The sequence below is a fragment of the Podarcis bocagei genome, assembly GCF_964188305.1.
Source record: "Podarcis bocagei genome assembly, chromosome: 2".
Taxonomy (NCBI): domain Eukaryota; kingdom Metazoa; phylum Chordata; class Lepidosauria; order Squamata; family Lacertidae; genus Podarcis; species Podarcis bocagei.
The window spans coordinates 45,373,274-45,389,089 of NC_138126.1; positions in this window are offsets into that span (position 1 = coordinate 45,373,274).

Here is a 15,816-nt window from a genome sequence, read left to right on the forward strand (position 1 = left end):
GACTAGCCCAAGATTACCCAGCAGCTGCATGTGGAGGAACGGAGATGCGAACCCGGTTCACCAGATTACAAGTCTACCACTCTTAACCACCACACCACACCTGACTCTTTGGTGTACGTCAGAGCCCCAGGCAATTAAACAAGTTGAGATGTGGCTTGAACACAAATGGAGGGAAAGACCAGACAAACACAATCAAATACTGGTGAGTGCTCATTATTGGGCCTACTCAGTGCCATTGAAGGTGACAAAGAAGCCATACTTTGCTGCCTCTATTGCATCCTCACTGTGCTGTCCAGCAGAGCTTTTTCTAGGCATGACAGGGGCTTTCACACTCTGGCCCAAAGGATGTGGACAAGGTATTTGGTTCATTCTGAGTGACCACCTGTGCTCTTGACCCTTCACCATCATGGCTGATTAAAACCAGCAGGAAGGAGGAAGAGGTCAGGAAAAAACCTTCCCTATCTGATTGGCCCCTTGGGACAATGGAAATCTTGTTCTCCTCCCATCTCCCTCCAGGGGTTGCCCCTTGAGACATCTGCCCCAAGTGGGTAGAGTGAGGCAAATGTGCCCCCATCCAATGAACAGGAACAGCATCATACAGTCATGGCTGACACACTTAATCTGGTAAGCAGCAGAGCTGCAAATTAGAATGTGCTCTCCAGGAAAAAGTGAGGGGAAAACCCCAAAGCCTTGTCACTGAGGGACTGGATCTGTCTGTCATGCTAAGAACAAGAAGCAAGATTAAATTGTGATAGTTTAGATCCAGAGCTGGTTCAGGAGAGTAAAACACTGGCAGAACTGGTCCTAGTGGAAATAAGTCATCAAAACACGTAGAGCCAGCTCAGTCTGCGTCACTCTGGGAACTGAGCCCACCAGCTGAGATGCAGGGGTGGGTTCCCAGCGCCCTTATCAGGTGTGTATGAACTGCAACATCACACAGGAAAAGATCCAGGGGGGGCCACTAGGGGCGCATTGGAAGATGGCCGACAATAACATCTCTCCGACCCACACGAGGTAATTAAAAGGCTGTGATGGGAGTATGCAGCCTCCCTGCCCCCCCAAGGAAATGGGGAGACTGCCCTTGCCTGCTGTGCCCATATACCACCCCCGAATTCGAGGGGGTGGGGGCACTAGGCAGAAAGTCCTTGTGTGGACTTCAGCTCTCCTGGACGCTGTCTCTGATTCGCGCCACTAGCTGCAGCAACTTCAAAAGAAACAATTAGAAAGAAGCAAATGCACATATTTCAAGGAGGAATGGGGAGTGAAGACTGCTAATTGAAGGGATCTCTGAGAAAGAAGATGGGTTGGATAAACAGGAATATATCATGAGAAGACACATCAAGGCTCGGTATGTCGGCAACGGGACTGGATGTGGGGGGACTTTCCTTTCTTCCTTTTATGTGATTAACCAATAACCCCCCCACAAGTCAGAAATGCCGCTTAAATGACCTAAGCTGATGATTTAAGACTGTGTGGAGATAATTTCTAACCAAAAGCATGTTTTAAGGAGACCGTGGAAAGTAGAAGAGCTTTGGGATGACGCAGTAAAAAACAGCGTCGCCATTTTGGCAAGTTCTGTCGAAAAACTTATGTCTGGGAGGAGGAATGCATTTGTTTTCATACAGCGGGCGAACCTCCTCAGAGGACTAAAGAAGGCGACAGATTTGTGAAGATTAATGATGGTAAGAGTGATTTATGGAAGTGATGATACATGGAAACCATCTTGATATGGTTATTGGACGAACGAAAAAATTCACACAGGATTACAACTTGTGTTTACCTGCTTAAGGAGATTATCAGAAGAGATCACAAAGAAAAAAGAAAAGTACCGTATTTTTCGCTCTATAACACGCACCCGACCATAACACGCACATAGTTTTTAGAGGAGGAAAATCTGTAGGCATGCCACCCGTAGGCATTCCCTCCATAACACGCACAGACATTTCCCCTTACTTTCTAGGAGGAAAAAAGTGAGTGTTATGGTGCAAAAAATACGGTATATGAAAATAACAAGATGAGATGTGGAAACAGCAAGATAGGACTGGATAGAATTGTGAACATTATTTGGACAGATTTGTGGACATTAATGCAGCAGCAAGAAGATGATTGGAATCCCCTTCAGAACTTGAAATATGGGTACCCCCAACAAAAATTTAAAATTCGGCTTTGTAATTCGGAATTTATGTGATGTGATTTGATTTGATTTGATTTGATTTGATTTGATTGGTCGGTTAATAAAAATATTTTTTTAAAAAAGGAAAAGGTCCATGGGGAGTAGCACACAACTGACAGCACAAGAATGCCAGCAAATGGGAGATGGACACAGTACATGGCATCTGTAGCAACACGCACTGCAGCAGCCAATCAGCGCATCAGATGCTCCAGGTTGACCCACTATATCTGCATCACAAGACTTGGAGAAGTGCATAATCTAACTGTTCCAATCCACATATAAGTCTGGAACTGGTGAATTAGGTTGGTTCATATCAAAATGCAGTCTGAATACGTTTTTCCTCCATCACTAAATATGTATTATAGGGCACTTAAGTAGAAAGTATTCCGCTTCCACCAGCTCCAGATAAGCATTTTTGGACAAGTTATCTAGCAGGACCATACATTTTGAATTTCTCCCAATAACACAGGCCATAGACAAGTGTTTCAAAGATACTGTGTCAGTGTATAAGCAGAGCTCCCTACTTTCTCATCCACAGTTTCATTTGACACTAGGCTGCTGGGCTGTTGTGAATAAGGGTGGGACCAGCAGTGCTGATCTACAGCAGCATCCAGCCAGCTTCCAGTGATGCATGCCAGGACATGGTGCCAATGTGTGATGGAATAGTTAATGATATCATGATCACAAACACATGCATAGCAGCTGTAGCAGATGGCAGGATGAAATGTCCCACCGTTAACATCAGTGAGAAACTTTGCTCATTATCTGCAGAGGATGCAAAATGGCCATTGTCACAGAATCATAGAACAGTACAGTTCAAGGAGATCTGAATGTCAGTGCATCCGACTCCTTCTTTTGAGCCAGGATCCTCTACCACCACATGTATTTGAATGGCTTTAAGTGCAGTCCTATCAAACATATCAGAAGCAAGCCCCATTAGCTTCTATCATGATTAACCCTGGGTAAGTGAATAGGATCCTTAACCCATCTCATCCAGATTTTAGAATGCCAGAGAAGAAGAAGAAGAAGAAGAAGAAGAAGAAGAAGAAGAAGAAGAGGAGGAGGAGGAGGAGGAGGAGGAGGAGGAGGAGGAGGAGGAGGAGGAGGAAGAAGAAGAAGAAGAAGAAGAAGAAGAAGAAGAAGAAGAAGAAGAAGAAGAAGAAGAAGAATAGTAGTAGTAGTAGTAGTAGTAGTAGTAGTAGTAGTTTGGATTTGATATCCCGCCTTTCACTCCCTTTAAGGAGTCTCAAAGCGGCTAACATTCTCCTTTCCCTTCCTCCCCCACAGCAAACACTCTGTGAGGTGAGTGGGGCTGAGAGACTTCAAATAAGTGTGACTAGCCCAAGGTCACCCAGCAGCTGCATGTGGAGGAGCAGAGACGCGAACCTGGTTCCCCAGATTATGAGACTACCTCTCTTAACCACTACACCACACTGGCAGGGTGAAGCAGGGACCAATAATTATTTGGGTACTTCTTGATTGATGTCAACATATATCTGCAAGTTCAGAACTCAGACTACCTCATAAGTGGTTTGGGTTTTTTAAAAAAAGTACTATACATATGTTCAAAATACTGTATGTATTTTTTTGTGCTCAGACACCCTCCCACCCCCCATTTCTCTGGATTTCCGTTAGAGTAACTGGACATGAGAAGGAGTTAATTTCCTTCATGAACTTAAATCACCTCAAGGATGAGCTAATCACAGGTGTAGGGTCAACCAAGCCAGTTGCTATGGTATCGGTACAGTGCCCACACTATATCTGTAATTAATGCATGTCAGCTCAGTAATGCCAGTCTGTTAGTCTGTTTGCGAGTCAGTGTTACTTGTCCAGTGTTACGTCTTAAATTGCTGAACTTATTTAGAGCAACAGAGATACTTTGTATTTGTAGGTATCTATATAAACCTGTAACTGCAAAAGCCTACAAGCAATATATCTCTATGCCCCAAACTGTTTTCTGAGCCTTATCTTCTGCAACAGTAAACTATGTGAACCTTTCTCTGCTTCTGTGTGGTGACTAGTACTGGGAAAAACTTCCACTGCATGGTTATCTCACCTGAGATTCCTAGCAATATCTTCCCTTGCAATTGCATTGGACCAAGATAGACTGTAATTACGTCATGTGTGGGGTCCAAGATGAGCTGGATATTTCTGCTGAAACACATCCCCACTCCAGACAGACACAGATGTGTCTGGCTATTTTCTTCACTTGAGTTGTACAATGAGTTCTTTTTGTTAGCCAAGGGGTCCCACTTGCTTATGGGGCCAAATTGGTTCATTCTACACAGTATAAGCCTGTTTGAAAACAGAAAGAGATTATGACAGTGGTGTTGTGTGCTATCAGTCATTTAATAGCAGCCCTACCATACTTTGAATGTCCCTGAATTTTTGATGCACAGTAATTTGTGTTGTTGTTGTTGTTGTTGTTGTTGTTGTTGTTGTTGTTGTTATTGCTTTTTAAGATACCCCTTGCTCAGCCATAACATTGCAAGAATCAAATGATCTAAGCCACCTTCAATGTCCATGACGTTTTACAAAAGTTTCTACAACTTAGCTTTTGCTTTATTTTCTCTCTCCGCTAAATATTTGCAGTACACCGTAAAAGGATGAGCAGGATGGTGCTAAGTATATCAAGCAGCAAGCATCTCCTACTTATCAGCTTTGGAAGCATTAGCTAGTACAGGGAAAACATCTATTTCCAAACCTGCAAAATTAGAAAGAGCTCAGAAAAGTCTTGTGGAACAGGGAGGAAGGCACAAGTCCCTATCATTCTCTCTGCATAATCAGGGCAGAAGTGAAAGCAATGATGTTACTAGCAGCAGCTGTTTGTCTGTTTCTCATTAGACACCTCTATTTTTTTCAAAAATTTTTTTATAAAATCCTAGTTCTTATCTTCTTTTGAAACCAGTTTGATGGTGAGCTATAGAACTAATCAGGGGAAAGCAGCAGCTGCTCTTTTCAAATCTCTCCTTAAAATTTCCTAGCTAGACCCATCTATCTTTTCACAGCCCCATTTCTGCCTTCTTCTGGAAGCCTTTAAAGAACACAGCGCATCATGTTGTTTGTAACAGTTGGCAAATGCTTCTTTTAAGAGTGTTTGTACATTTGCGGATTGATCTTTTTATGATCAAAGATTAAATAACCCCCCACCAAAAGAAAAAAAGTTCTTTTGAAAAGAAACTAATCAAATTCAGGCAGAGAATGCAGGAGGGAGGATTATTTTTTTTAATTACCTCATTGTAATTAGGAAGTCCTTTTCCTAACAAAAAAATCTCCCTCTTCCCAATAAAAATAGCAACAACAGCAACAATTGATAATGATGTATCAGTATCAGTGTGTTTCCTGCTTTACAAAGCAAACAACCACAGCAGAAAAGACAAGGTGATGTCCCCAGGAACTTACAATCTGAAATTTAACAATGGGAGAAACAACCAAGGAAAGGAAGATGTACAGGTCATGACGTGCAGCCCCCTTCCAAGGAGCATTTAAAGAGAGATTCTGTTAAGTTGTGGGTGAACATATCAGACGACACAGCGATTCTTCAAACATTTCTTGTTTATTCACAGGCCAGAACAGAACTGAACTGAAGGGTTCAGCCAACCTGCTTATATAGAGCTCCACTAGAACGCAACAGTAACCATTTTCTGTAACTATCCAATCAGTGAATGTCACTTTCGATCCCTTATTTGCATATGTGGACCTGAACTATCTACAGTATCCCCCTGCTGGCCCAGGGTGAGAACTTCAGTACATAACAGATTCTTTGATATTGTGCTCATGGAGCTGTCCTAGCTTAAAATGTTGGAATGAAGAAAGAGGCATCCCTTTGTTATAAGAATGTTAAGGTCTCAAATATAGAATACATATTCATAAATGCACACATATCTAAATATATGAACCATGTGTCTGAAATAGTATGGGAAAGCAATCCTGAAGCCTTTTAGACTCTCCCAATGACCTCAAATATTCCTCTGCAGTAAGGGAGGCAAATGGGGAAAGCCTTCCCATTGTCTTTTTGCTTGCAAATCCTGTCTTAAGGGCACATTTGTGTATGAATAGGGCGAGCCTGTGACCTGGATTCAGGCACTAAAGTATGAACCATCGCAAAAGAATGGCCAGACTGTCCAGGTAATGCAATCAGTGACCATTATTAGGTATCCTGGCAAACAGGATTTCTGCTCTAGACTGCCTCCTTCTGTGATGTATGTATGATGTTTTAGGGGAGTGGTCTTGGACTGCAGGGTTGGCAATTTCAAAAGTCTATATAAGGGCTTGCGCACCATTGTTCAGGGTTCTCCTCCCTCCTGCATGTGGTGAGTGGGGACCCTGTTGCAGCAGTACCTTGAATAAAGATCAGGCTTACTAGCCACTTTACTTCTCAATTTAATCTGGTTGGCCTCTGTTACTTTCTTCTACCAATAGGGAACCTTAGAAGGACTCTATATGGACTCCTGGATACCCCATAAAGGAAAGAAGAGCAGTTTTTCTTATAACACCTTAGACAAGCTTGTGAGTACAGAATGGACCTGGGAAGCCACTTCAGCAGGCCACTACTAACTGACATGTAGTGCTAAATAAATTTTTGGGTGAAATAGCAGCAAGGCTGCATACCAAGCAGAGAAATGACTAGCTAGGTCAGTTCTCTCTTATCCTTTTTAAGCCAGAGCAAGGTGGCATAGGTGCTAGAGTAGGACTAGTGCTATTTTATGTATGTATTTATTTCATACAATTGCTCAAAACACACAAATCACTCTGGAGCTCAGTCACTCAGTGTCTGCTTCCAAATTAGCTGTTTGCTGAGTCTGAATTCTGCCCCTTCCTCTTCCCACTTTTAAAGCCCCACTTACACTTCCTTTCCTGTTCACACCTCTCATTAATTCTTGCGTGCCTACGCGTCTTGGGATAGGCTATTTCTGGTGGCCCTCCCACTGAGTCCGATCTTAAACTGTCAGTCTGTGTCTTCTCCTTGGAACTCCCCCCTTCCTCCTCCTCGTTCTCAGAACTCAGGCTTCTACTGCAACTTGGCTGCTCCTCCCTCGTTCCGCATTCCTGCCTAATTACCTCCTCCTGTCTTTCCAAGCTCTTCCCCTCTGTCAGCAATGGGACGCAGCTGACACAGGCTTTCCTTGTGCTCATAGGGTTGGCATGGTCATCAAAGATGGAGAGGCCATGTGCATCCCCCTGAGTTTTGTTGACAGGATAGAGAATCTTAGAATTCTAGTGTTGGAAGGGATCCCAATAGTCATCTAGACCAACCCCCTGCAATGTCAGAATCCTGCCCACAAGTGTCCCTTGTAAACAGCCAGATGCACTGACCAATTGTGCAATATTTATTTAGGTCCAGTCGTGGCCAACTCTGGAGTTGCGGCGCTCATCTCGCTTTATTGGCCGAGGGAGCCGGCATACAGCTTCCAGGTCATGTGGCCAGCATGACTAAGCCGCTTCTGGCGAACCAGAGCAGCGCACGGAAATGCCGTTTACCTTCCCGCCGGAGCAGTACCTATTTATCTACTTGCACTTTGACTTGCTTTCAAACTGCTAGGTGGGCAAGAGCTGGGACCGAACAATGGGAGCTCATCCCATCGCAGGGATTTGAACCGCCAACCTTTTGATCAGCAAGTCCTAGGCTCTGTGGTTTAACCCACAGTGCCACCCGCATCCCTTTTAGTATTATTATAGCCTCCTGTTAATTAAAATCAATTAATTAAAGACTCAGCATTAAAAAAAAATCACTCCAAATCAGACAGCAAATATTATATGACAAACAGAGCAAATTACGTAACAAAGATCACACACATATTCAAACTGAATGCATGGCAGAAAGAAGTTGAAATTATTTCACACTTAGCTTTGGATTAGGATCAGAATTTGGTCATTTGGGTCTGTATTCTGTGCTAAGATTTGCAAAAACGCAACATCTTGCCCAGAGACACAAAGCACAAGACTTAGTCCAAAAGCAAATGTTTTGATGTCTTATAAGGAGTTACAGGTTCAGTAGTTCAGAGATACACACTGTGTGTGTGTGTTCTTGTCTGGGTTTGACAGATTTGCCCAAACAGCTGAGGTTGTCCTTGAATATTGATAGAAAAGCACTTTGGTTCTTCAAAACAAACACAAAACCAACAGTTCGCGCATGCACACACACACACACACACACACACACACATACACAAAACAGAGAAAGACAGGAAAACATTAGAAAGGAGGTCATGGCTGGATTTGTTGTACAAATGAGTTCTCCTGTGACTGCATGATCTCATCAAACTCTCCTCGATTTAAAGGAGTAGAACAATGGCTGACCTTCAAGCCCAGCATGAGAAAATGTGGGCAGATTTCCCACAAGAAAAGCCCACCTAGAAAATAGTAAGACATTCCCACACACAAGATGGTTTCTACATGATTATTTAATGACCCCGGAAACAAATATTTTCTTTCAGTTAGATTGATCCTATGCATAGAAAGCATGTAACAAGGACCCCGTGTTTCAACAAACAACATGTCCAGTACATTTATGCTATCTTGTCCTTGCTGTATGGATTCGTTTTGGGAACATTTTTCAAAGATGCTGGGAGGTTGTGGCCAATGAGGCTGGGCTACTCAAATTAGTTCCAGCTAACTCTTATTCCAGGCCATTTAAGGAGAGAGGAGGTAGAAAATACTGACACTGATGTCCGTGGGGCTTTACTGAAGCATCGCCAGACAATTTGCGCTGCTTCGTCGTGAGTTTTAAAAGAACCTATTGCATCTGCTTAGAAAAACTAGCTTTAGCACAGCAAATGAGTGACAACGCAAGGATGTCCTTGCTGGCTTAAACCAATTACTGTGGGAAATAGATACTTCTGATCAGCAGGCTGCTGCTGCCTTTCTATCAGAAAAAGTTGTTGTCTTTGTCTTCTTCTTCTTCATTTTTCAATCTACTGCGGTTACTGTAGATATAAATGAGATAAATCACTGCACAATTAAAACGAGAGAGAGAGTTAAACTCTACAAGTACTGCCAGCGGAACTGACAGGGGCACATCCAACTTTATTACAGCAGTTGTGTATTACTTCTCTTTTTTTGGCATCACCCTACAAACAGGTCACGATTTTGATTTATATTTTGCCATCTAAAATGCATAAAAGATGTGGCGCGCTTGCTTCCCCATTAATCTTCCATGTTTTTGTTTGAAATTTTATTGAAGGTGACATGACAAATTACTACTGGAGTCAATCTGTTCTTGAACAGCGCATATATATATATATATATATATATATATATATATATATATATATGAAAGGAAGAACATAGTAACGCAAATTAAATGGCCTTTCCAGGTGTGCTCTTTGCTCATACTGTAATGGCGGCTCCATAAAAATATTGCATCACTGGACAGAGCGGGAAGTCATTCACCAGTATAAGCTATTCACACATTTGTATACAGAGGCCATTTTTTTGGGAGTAATTCCACCCCGCCTCCCCAACACGACCACTAGCATGCTGTTAGCCCTAACCCAGCATGGAAACAATTTGTTTTAAATTAAGAAAGTCATCTGATAGTGAAGGATACGGAAAAGGACTACAGCCTTGCATCTCACATGTGAAGACTGCTGCCCAGAAATTGCAGCTGGCCACTACACTGCAAACTGGGACCAGTTGCTGATATCACCACTGACTTCTGGCCCACTTCTGAGCAAAATTCAAAAGTTTAACACCTTAAATAGCTTGGGGCCTAAGAACTTGAGACCGTATCTTTTTCTTTCCCATCACAGAACCCAAAGTAGCATACATGGGATCAGGTCCGTCTTTAGCATATCCGGTGCCATTGTGCAAAGATCCCTCTGGCGCCCCCCCCTTCCCAGAGTTGTCGACCTATTTTTAGGGCTGGAGGAGGCGGGCAGCGGCTGGAGGGCAGCTCCTCTGGAGGGGAAGAGGCGGAGGCTGGAAGTGGTGTCTCCCGGCTCAGCTGGCCACTTTGTGCCATGGTGGCCACAGCAGGCAGCACACCGAGCAAGCGGGCCTGCGCTGGGCGAGTGAGGGCACGTGCGCCGCTCCCTCTGAGCGTTGGCTCGGTTTTTTCCCTTTTAGCCTTCTGGTGCCCTGCAGAATTCGGCGCCCGAAGGCTAAAGGGGGGGGGGGACCGATCTAACGCTCGGCGGGAGCGGCGCACACACCCTTGCTCATTCAACACGCTCGTTCAGTGTTCCCCGGACTCTTGCCTGGTGCCCTCCAGAACTTGGCGCCCTGGCACCCCACGCCACTAGCCTCTATGAGTAAGAAAGGCCTGCATGGGGTTCCCAGGAGATTTCCCGTCCAGGTACTGACTGGACTTAGACCAGCTTAACTGCAGCAAGATGGCAGCTTCCTCTGCCTCTGAACAACACCCTGGGACCATAAAGTAAGATATTTCTCCAGGGCACTACGCCAGCTGACTCTGAAGGAAAAGGTCTTGTTTGGTTGTGGTGTCTTCTTTGTGGAGCTCGCTTCACATGTGATACACAAATAAGACAAACTGGCCAGTTTTGGGGTTTTTTTAACAGCATGCAGATCAATGTGGAGACAGGCACCCAAACATTAGAGTATGATGTTTAGGTACATGTTCCATTTAGGTACAGGATGTTTAGGTAGCCCTGCTAATAACGTATAATCTTAGTCACTAAAGGACTAATGATTGAAAAAGACCAAACAGTTTTTATTGCCCCTTTTCTAATTAATTGCATAACTCTCAATAATCCTGCTTGCCTTTGCTTCTCACCCAACAGCAACTCAGTTTATTGTTAAGTACATGGAGCCAGAGGAATCGCAAGCTGGCCTTGGAAGCAGCAAAAGCCCCAAGGACCCAGCATTTATTTGTATGCACATTTAAGTATCTGCCTGTCTAGCAATCAGTCAGTCCATGTCTCCTTGAAATCAAGGGGTTTTAAATACTCCTGATTGGGGATATGTATAGAACACGGCTCGTAGTGAAAAGTATGCAGAATGTTTTATTCAAAACACTTTGAAGAGTCAGGCTAATTAAGTATTTGACCTACTTTACTTAACCACCAACATATGAGTGAGGGGTGCTCCCAAGAGCAACACTTTCTCTTTTATTGAGTGAAGAATGGCAAGCGGGGGAAGAAAGGTAAATACACACACACAACGTATTTTTTGCATATGTCCCCAGAAATGGCGGGAATTTCAATCGTTTTCTGTAAGCTCAGATAAGCACCAAATATGATAATTCAAAATACCGGTCAGTCCTAATATATTCTCTACCCGCGAAGAGCAAGGATTAAATTTCTCATAAATAAGAACATTTTACATTTGTGTGAACAAAGGGAGCACTAGAAGAGTTTTAACGTATGTCAAGAAGAGGACAGAGGAATCTGTCAATCTCAGAATCTCATTTTTTAAAACAAAATATTAAGTTCAGTTCCTCACATTTTTGCATCAGTTTGCAATTTTTTAAAGGCCTCATGTAACTTCAGCTGCATCTTAATACGAATTTCTCCTAACATCTGTATGCAATGTTGCCTGCTGTGCGCATTTCTGCAGCTGCTTTCCCTAATACAAATGATCTCCGTAAGTTATTTCCACTAATATATGCAACTTGTGCAGACTTTCCCCTAACATGCACATTTTGGCACACATTGTTAAGTTGGAGATCTGCATCACAAAATTCAGAGAACTCTAAAGAATAGCTTTGGTTTGGTTTGCATAGTCTTTCATGAAGTGCAAATTGGATCCAGACTGAATTTCTCCCCCATCTTTAGTCAAGTATTAATTGATGAAAGCAGAAATTCTAGATCCTCCAAACATGGGCTTTGGTTCAGAGTTCTGCAAGGCTCTGACGTGTGCCAAAAATTACACACAAGCTGGAGAGGCCCTGTTCTTCTCAACATTCCAGCTGGTAGAAAAACAATCACCCCAACATGGAAGGAGTATATTGAGGAAGGACAGTTGAGCCTCTTGTGAGAACTGTACAACAATAATAGAACCATAGAATTGTAGAGTTGGAATGGACCACAAGGATCATCTAGTCCAACCCCCTGCAATGCAAGAATCTCAACTAAAGCATCCATGACAGATGGCCATCCAGCCTCTGCTTGAAAATCTCCAATGAAGGAGAGTCCACCACCTCCAGAGGGAACCCATTCCACTGCCAAACCACACTTACTGTTGGAAAGTTCTTCCTGATGCTTAGTCAGAAGCTCCTTTCTTGTAGCTTGGATCCATTGCTTGAATCCATGCATCTAAAGCATAAAATGTCCTATGATAATATTTGTAAATCCACAGTGAAACTTCTAAACTTTTACTTCGTATATGGAAATGTCATTCTAGAGGGGCATTGTGTATATGTATACATGTGCATACTTCTTAAAGTGCAATGGAGGAAAAAGATACACATTTGCCATGCTAGTTGCTCAGTTACATGACATCTGATGTCAACAACTAGCTCTCAGATAAGAGAAACCTACCGGTAACTAAGTTAGCATTAAAATATTTGCTTCGTTCTTTCATATGTTCATTCTTTCATATATGTTGGCCCTGTAAAAGAGTATTGGGAAATAATTCATAATGAATTGGGGGAAAATGTGTAAAAGTACTTTTTTGGGGGGGAAAGACTGAAATTCCCAGGTGTCAAAAAAGGCTATTTATGTATACCACCACTGTTCTGTTAGCCCAAAAATGGAAAACAAGTGAGGTCCCAACTAAAGAAGAATGGCGACTTAAACTGATGGAATATGCGCAGCTTGCAGACCTAACATAAAGAATAAGAGAACAAGAAGAACATATGTTTAAAGAAGATTGGAAAATGTTTATTGAATGTATGGGGGGGTAATTGTGTACACTTGAAAATGTTGGCAGCAGTAAGATAAATTCAACAGTGTAAACAAGCTTTGATGGATGTAATAATGGAATACTGAATGGTTTAGTTTATGTAAAATATGCAGGGATTTAGGCTGTGCAAAATGAACCATTGAAAGAGAAGAAGGGAAGTCATTAACATTTTAAGGTTGTTTAAATGAATATTCTAAAGTGTAAAACAGGAAATTTAATAAAAATTATATACCAAAAAAATAATATTTGCATGGACAGAGGTTAGAGGAGGGGCGGAAGAGAAATTCATTTCAGTTTGCATTGGAAGGGGAACCTACCTATGTCACAGTCATCCTTCAAAATCCACACTTCTCCACATTTTGTAATGTAGTTCACCAGCCAAATAACATGTGTAAAATGCAAGTGCTAGGCTAGGGCAAAGTGCATGAATAATGCATATGTTAGTGAAAATAGCATTTAAAAATGCATTATTTACAAAATCTCTGTTTTACCTGCTTAGCTTTTGTGTATTTTTACATTCTTTCATTGGCCTTAGGTTGTGTTTTTGTTTTAATGGATATTGTTTTTTACATTGTACACAGTGTACAGCACACATGGAATTTTTTTCTTTTTAAAAAAAGAATTCAAAAAATGATATTAGGGAAGATTGCTTTGCAAAAAAAAAATACCTATATTAAGGGAAATTGCTTTTCATAAATGTGTGTAATAGAAGAAATTCACACTAAAATGCTGATGAATTTTCATGAGGACTAAAAAAAAAGTTAAATGATATGGAAATATGGAGAGTTATATTTCAGAGTGGAAAAATAAGGAAGTGTGTGTGTGTGTGTGTGTGTGTGTGTGTGTGTGTGTTTAAATACCAAAACTGAAAGAGTCACTCATTCCTCCTGGAAGGCACAGTGCAGATGCAATGGTGGTGGTAGAGATGAATGCTTTCTTCCCTGCCATCACTGTTGCAAATAATCCTCTGTGACATACAGTTGGATTCATTGCAAGTTTCTTTCTTTGCATTGTTGCTCATAGAACATAGAAGGCTGTCTCATACAGAGTCAGATCAGTGGCCCATCCTAGCCCAAGTAAATAAGACTTAAAGGGTGGGGGCAGATGGCTATTCTCTCCAGAAATTTTAACACGATACACTGTATGGGCCAAAAGTTGACTATCTTAAAAAAAAAGGAGAGGGCCCTATTGCTAGATGCATCCTTAAAAAATGGATGGTGAATTTGAATTGTGGGATTTTAGAGTTGGAAGGGAACTTGGAGTCCAACACTTTGCTCAATGAGGAATCTATGATGCAAGATGCAACTACAGCATCCATGACAGTGAAGGACAGTCCACCATCTCCCCAAGCAGTTTGTCCCACTGTCAAACATCCCTTACCATTAGGAAGTTTCTCCTGTGTTTAAATGAAATCTGCTTGCTTGCAATTTCCACCCATCAGTTCTAGTCCTCTGGAGCTACAGAAAACAAATCTAGAGGCTTGATAGGATGGCTAAGTGAACCTTTGGCAGACAAAATGATCTATCCCCATGCTTCTCCTCCTACCCTGTTCCCTGGATATTCTTATTCTTGTACAAAGCCATGAGATTTCTTTGTTGTATCACCTAAAAGGAAAGCAGGGCCCAACCTGGCGAAAACAGAATAAATGATGCAAGGAGGGAGATGTAGATAAAGATAGGAAAAGAGGTGGTAAGGGAACACCTATGAATTCAAATCTCTAGGGCCTGATGAGCTGCACCCAAGGGTACTAAAGGAAATTGCAGGTGTAATCTCAGAGCCTCTATCTATAATCTTGGGGAATTCTTGGAGAACATGTGAGGTCTCTGCACACTGGAGGCAAGCAAATGTTATCTCCATCTCCATAATGGGAAAGAAGACACAGGTATCTACTGATCAATCAACTTGGCAACAATACCTGGAAAGGTCTAGAACAAATAATTAAGCAGTTGGCCTGTGAGCACTTTGAAAAGGATGCTGTGATTACTAAGACCTAACATGGGTTTCTCAAAGCCCATGCCAGATGAATCTCACTTTTTGATAGAATTACAAGCTTGGTGGATTAGAGGAATGCTATGAATGCAGTGTATCTTGATTTCAGTAAGGTTTTTGACAAAGTCCCCCATGATATTCTTGCAGAGAAGCTGGTAAAATGTAAGCTTGACAAAGTTACTGTTATGTTGATTTGTAGCCTGTTTTGCTCCCCCTCCATCTTTTTCATAAGATGTGAAGAATTATGTATAATTCATTAACACATTTGTTTTAAGTTTCACACTGGTGGAAAGGGGAGGGAGAGGTGGCAACATCTAAGGTGCTAAGTAATATTAATCACAGTTTCCTGTGTGTTCAATTCTGCTACATGTTGTAAGTTATTAGAAGCCAAGCCTATTTATGAATCAAACAATGTTTCTGGTGATGAAAGATGGATTTGAGATCCTGAAGATGAAGAATGGGCAGTGGGGATGGGGGTGAGTTTTTAGATTTTGGATGCAATTGTGGAACTTACTTACAAGCTCATAAATCCCATTGACACAGTGGTATTTATGAACTCAAAAGTATCAAGATTGCAACACTAGATTCTATATATTTTTGCTAAAATACACAAACAAAATAAAGCTATAGAGTATGTCTTGCAAATATTGAGTCATAAAATGCCATCATCAATCAAATGCAGAAACATTTCTTATATTCTGGATGCATTTGCAGTACACAAGACGTGTTACATAGTCAATGTGGTCTCCTGGGTGGAATTTTATTCTTTGAGGTATGGATTCATATCCTTTCTCTGAGAAGCACCCACACTGGCTGGCCTTGAGCAACTGGTCGGCCATAGTTCAATGCGA